The sequence below is a fragment of the Mauremys reevesii genome, linkage group 20, assembly GCF_016161935.1.
Source record: "Mauremys reevesii isolate NIE-2019 linkage group 20, ASM1616193v1, whole genome shotgun sequence".
NCBI classification, from domain to species: Eukaryota; Metazoa; Chordata; order Testudines; family Geoemydidae; genus Mauremys; species Mauremys reevesii.
In genome coordinates this window covers 5,284,293-5,290,190 of record NC_052642.1, presented here as the reverse complement: position 1 = coordinate 5,290,190, position 5,898 = coordinate 5,284,293, and positions in this window count along the sequence as shown.

Here is a 5,898-nt window from a genome sequence, read left to right as displayed (position 1 = left end):
CCGGAACAGGAGTAGGGCCCGCGGCTAATCCCGCCCTCTGGAACTGGCCACGCCCCTTGGGAGTGACTCCGCCCCCAGCGTTCGCCGCGCTTCTCTCTGGGGGCGTTTCGCCCCCCTCCAGGAGAGACCCCCTTCGATAGGGCCGCCAACCCTCCAGGATTGTCCGGGAGTCTCCAGGAATTCAAGATTAATCTGTAATTAAAGATTATGGCATGTGATGAGACCTCCAGGAATTCCACCAACCAAAGTTGGCAACCCCATCTGTCAACAACTCCTGTCTCATAGTAGACCCCACCCCCTCAGCACAGACCCACCCCTTCAACACAGACCCTGCCCCTCATAACAAACCCCTCCCCCTCAACATGTACCCACCCCCTCAGCACAGACCCCACCCCTCATAACAAATCCCTCCCCCTCAGCAGAGACCCACCCCTCAGCACAGACCCTGCCCCTCATAACAAACCTCCCCTCAGCACAGACCCGCCCCTCATAACAACCCCTCCCCTCAGCACAGACCCCGCCCCTCATAACAAACCCCTCCCCTCAGCACAGACCCACCCCTCAGCACAGACCCCGCCCCTCATAACATACCCCTCCCCCTCAGCACAGACCCCGCCCCTCATAACAAACCCCTCCCCCTCAGCAGAGACCCACCCCCTCAGCACAGATCCTGCTCCCTCAACACAGCCCCCACCTCCTCAGCACAGACCCACCTCTGTCAACACAGACCCCGCCCCCTCAAGGCAACCCCCCCTCAGCACAGACCCCGCCCCTCATAACAAACCCCTCCCCCTCAGCACAGACCCCGCCCTCAGCACAGACCCCTCCCCTCAACACAGGCCCCACCTCACAACAAACCCCTCCCCCTCAGCACAGACCCCTCCCCCTTCAGCACAGACCCACCCCCTCATCAGAGACTCCGCCTCAGCACTGAAAACCCCGCCCACTCAGCACAGACCCCATCTCCCTTATGGCAAATCCCACTCCCTATGACAAACCCCTCCCTCTCACCAGAAACCCTACTCCCTCATTCATAGATTCCAAGGCCAGAGGGGTCCATTGTGATCATCTAGTCTGGCCTCCTAGCACAGGCCAGAGAACTGCCCCAAAATCATTCCTAGAGCAGATCTTTCAGAAAAACATCTGATCCTAATTTAAAAATTGTCAGTGATGAGACTCTACCAGCGCCCTTAGTAAATTGTTCCAACGGTTAAATACTCTCACGGGTAAAAATTTATGCCTTATTTCCCATCTGAATTTGTCTAACATCAACTTCCAGCCATTGGTTCACGTTAGCCCTTTCTCTACTAGACGGAAGAGCCCTTTATCAAATATGTATTCCCCAGGCAGGTGCTGACAGACTGTGAATCAAGTCACCCTTTAATCTTTTCTTTGTTAAGCTAAATAGATTCAGCTCCTTCAGTTTATCACTGTAAAGCAGGTTTTCTAATCCTTTAATCATTCTCGTGACTCCTATCCGAACCCTCTCCAATTTATCAGCATCCTTCTTGAATTGTGGGCACCAGAACTGGACACAGTTTTGCAGTAACGGTTGCACCAGTGCCAAATACAGAGGTGAAATAACCTCTCTAGTCTTACTTGAGAGACCCCTGTTTATGCATCCCAGAATTGCATTAGCTCTTTTGGCCACAGCATCACACTGGGAGCTCATGTTCAGCTGATTATCCACCGTGACCCCCAAGTCTTTTTCAGAGTTGCTGCTTCTCAAGGTATAATCCCCCATCCTGTAAGTATGGCCTACATTCTTTGTTCCCAGATGCACACCTTTGCAGTTAGCCATATTAAAATACATATTGTTTGCTTGCACTCAGCTTACTAAGGCAATGTCTACGCTACCACTTCTGTCAGCAAAACCTATGTTGCTCAGGGGTATGAAAAAACACCCCCCATCCCCGAGCAACATAAGTTTTGCCGGCATAAGTGGTAGTATGCACAGCGTTATGTTGGCGGGAGAGCTACTCCCACAACATAGCTACTTCTGCTTGTTCCGGGTGGTTTAATTATGTCGACGGGACAGCTCTCTCCCACTGGCAGAGAGTGGCTACACAAGAGATCTTACAATGGCGCACCTGCATGGGTCTGTAGTGTAGGGTTAGGGTTAGAGTTAGATTACTCTGAATCAATGACCTGTCCGCTTCATTATTTACCACTCCCCCAATTTTTGTGTCATCTGCAAACTTTATCAGTGATGATTTTATGTGTTCCTACTGGTGATTGATAAAGATATTAAATAGCATAGGGCCAAGAACCAATCCTGGTGGGCCCCAAGTGGAAACAGACCTGCTCAATGACAGTTCCCTGTTGACAGTTACATTCTGAGATTTATCAGCCAGTTTTAAATCCATTTAATGTGTGCCATAGTAATTTTATGTTGTTCTAGTTTTTAAATAAAAATGTAATGCAGCACCAAGTCAAATGCCTTACAGAAGTCGACACCCTTACCTTTATCAACCAAACTTGTAATGTCATCAACAAAGGATATCATGTTAGTTTGACAAGATCTATTTCCCATAAACCCATATTGATTTGCATTAATTTCATTACCCTCCTTTATGTCATTATGAGCGCTGTCAATTAATTGCAGTTAACTCACGCGATTAACTAAAAAAATTAATTGCAATTAAAAAAATTAATTGTGATTAATCGCAATTTTAATCGCACTGTTAAACAAGAGAAAACCAATAGAAATTTATTAAATATTTTGGATGTTTTTCTACATTTTCATATATATCTTGTCTTCTGTGTTGCAATTGAAATCAAAGTGTATATTTTGATTACAAATATTTGCACTGTAAAAATGATAAACAGAAGAAATAGTATTTTTCAATTCACCTCATACAAGTACTGCAGCGCAATCAATCTCTTTGTCCTGAAAGTGCAACTTACAAATGTAGATTTTTTTTGTTATGTAACTGCACTCAAAACCAAAACAATGTAAAACTTCAGAGCCCACATGTCCACTCAGTCCTACTTCTTGTTCAGCTAATTGCTAATACAAACAAATGTGTTTACATTTGCAGGAGATTATGCTGTCCTCTTCTTATTTACAATGTCACCAGAAAGTGAGAACAGGCATTTGCATGGCACTTTTGTAGCCAGCATTGCAAGGTATTTATGTGCCAGATATGCTAAACATTCGGATGCCCCTTCATGCTTCAGCCACCATTCCAGAGGACATGCTTCCATGCTTATTTAAAAAATAATGCATTAATTAAATTTGTGACTGAACCCCTTGGGGGAGAATTGTATGTCTCCTGCTCTGTTTTACCCATATTCTGCCATATATTTCATGTTATGGCAGTCTCGGATGATGACCCAGCACATGTTGTTGTTCATTTTAAGAACACTTTCACAGCAGATTTGACAAAATGCAAAGAAGGTACCAATGTGAGATTTGTAAAGATAGCTACAGCACTCGACCCAAGATTTAACAATCTGAAGTGCCTTCCAAAATCTGAGAGGGACGAGGTAGGGAGCATGCTTTCAGAAGTCTTAAAAGAGCAACACTCCAATGCAGAAACTATAGAACCCAAACCACCAAAAAAGAAAATCAACCTTCTGCTTGTGGCATCTGACTCAGATGATGAAAATGAACATCCACACTGCTTAGGATGGTTTTTGAGCAGAACCCGTCATCAGCCTGGATGCATGTCCCCTGGAATGGTGGTTGAAGCATGAAGGGACATGTGCATCTCTAGCGCATCTGGCACGTAAATATCTTGCGACGCCAGCTACAACTGTGCCATGAGAATGCCTGTTCTCACTTTCAGGTGACATTGTAAACAAGAAGTGGGAAGCATTATCTCCTGCAAATGTAAACAAACTTCTTTGTCTGAGCGATTGGCTAAACAAGAAGTAGGACTGAGTGGACTTGCAAACTCTAAAATGTTACATTGTTCTATCTTTGAATGCAGGTTTTTGTACATATTTCTATATTTGTAAGTTCAACTTTCATGATAAAGATATTGCACTACAGTACTTGTAATGGGGAATTGAAAAATACTATTTCTTTTGTCTTTTTACAGTGCAAACACTTGTAATAAAAATAAATATAAAGTGAGCACTGTACTCTTCGTATTCTGTGTTATAATTAAAATCAATATATTTGAAAATGTAGATCCAAAAATATTTAAATAAATGGTATTCTATTATTGTTTAACAGTGCAATTAATCACGCGATTAATCATGATTTTTTTTTAATTGCTTCACAGCCCTAGTCATTATTAATCAAGTCCTGTATGAACTGCTCCATTATCTTGCCTGGAATCAATGTCAGGCTGAGAGGCCTATAATTACCCATGTCATCACATTTACCCTTTTTAAAAATTGGCACAACATTAACTTTCTCCCAGTCTTCTGGAATGTCAGCCATGAACTAAGATTTATTGAAAATCAACTTTAATGATCTAGCGAGTGGCTCAGCCAGCTCTTTAAAAACTCTTAGATTCAAGTTATCTGGACCTGCTGATTTATAAATGTATAACTTTAGTAGAAGCTCTGTTTAACATCCTCCAGAGATATTAGTGCAATGGAAAACCCCTCCTCTTCAACACAGATCCTACCCTATCATGGCAAACCCCTTCCCCTCAGAACATACCCTGCCCCCTCCTGGCAAATCCCACCCCATGAGCACAGACCCCACCTCCTCATGGCAAACCCCTCCCCTTATGGTAAATCCCATCCCCTCAGGCCTGGCCCATACACCTTGTGGCCCTAATTGCTTGAAAATCCATGGCCTGGAGATCATGATTGCAGTTACTAACCAGGAAAATATAGAAGTGTAAAGAAAAAATAAAATAACTTCTTACATGTTGGAAAGTTAGACACCTAGACTGGTTGTTGCCATGGATATAAATAGGTTCACCTTATATGACTTGCAATCTAAGACCAGTACAGGAGCCAATAGGAAAGCAGGACTTCATTATCAACATTCCATTAGTTTTATAATGGAAAATAATGACCAGGACCCAAATCCTTAAATCTCAGGTTTTGGCCCAAAATTTTTTCACACATCTATAACACAGAACAAATTTAGTTGCTGCATTTATGGTACAGTGCTGGAAAGATTATCAAAGCAAAAGGTCACCCTCTCCAAATCTTCTGAGAATCCTTAAATTGATATTTTTTTTGGGGTCTGAAATTAAAGTATTGATGCAAGACTTATTTCAATTACATTCCAATGAATCCAATCTTCTCAGTATTGAGAAAATGTCCAGAATCACACTGTATCAAATAAAGGGAAGATGTTTGGAATTTTAATAACTGCTGTGAACAAATGTCTCTCTCCTCTATCGCCGCTAAAGTAGGTACTGAATCGGGGTATTAGCAGGAAAGAGATATGAGAAACAGACAGGATTACCGAAAACAAGCATGTACATGGAATTATTATTTGAAGAAAGGTGGAGTAATGCTGGTGAAATAAGGGATCAAGCTGCCGTATAATGAGCCTATTCAGCTCAGTTTTACTAATTTATTTGCATATTATTTGTTAATAGGGTTTATTTTGATAGGGCTTAGAAAGGAAAGCCTATTGCAGATGGCAGAGCCACAACTAGAATGGTGGGTACACATTCACATTCATAATTTGTGTTTGTGAGAAGTGGTTTCCAAGACTTTCCCAGGTTCTGAAGTTAGAAAAGGTGTATGTTTGATTGATCCCTCAATTTATTTTCTTGGTCATCTCTGTTTGGGTGAAATTGACCTCTGAGTAGAAGGCTGTGCACCACTTAAGTTCCACTAGAAACTTGTCTTAAATGGGATTAGTGAGGTCTAGGACTTTTGCTATTCCTCTGCACAGGGATGAATATCATCTGTTGAGAACTCGTAGACAAGGTACACTTTCATTCAGGTCATGTACATTCACACAGGTAGACAATG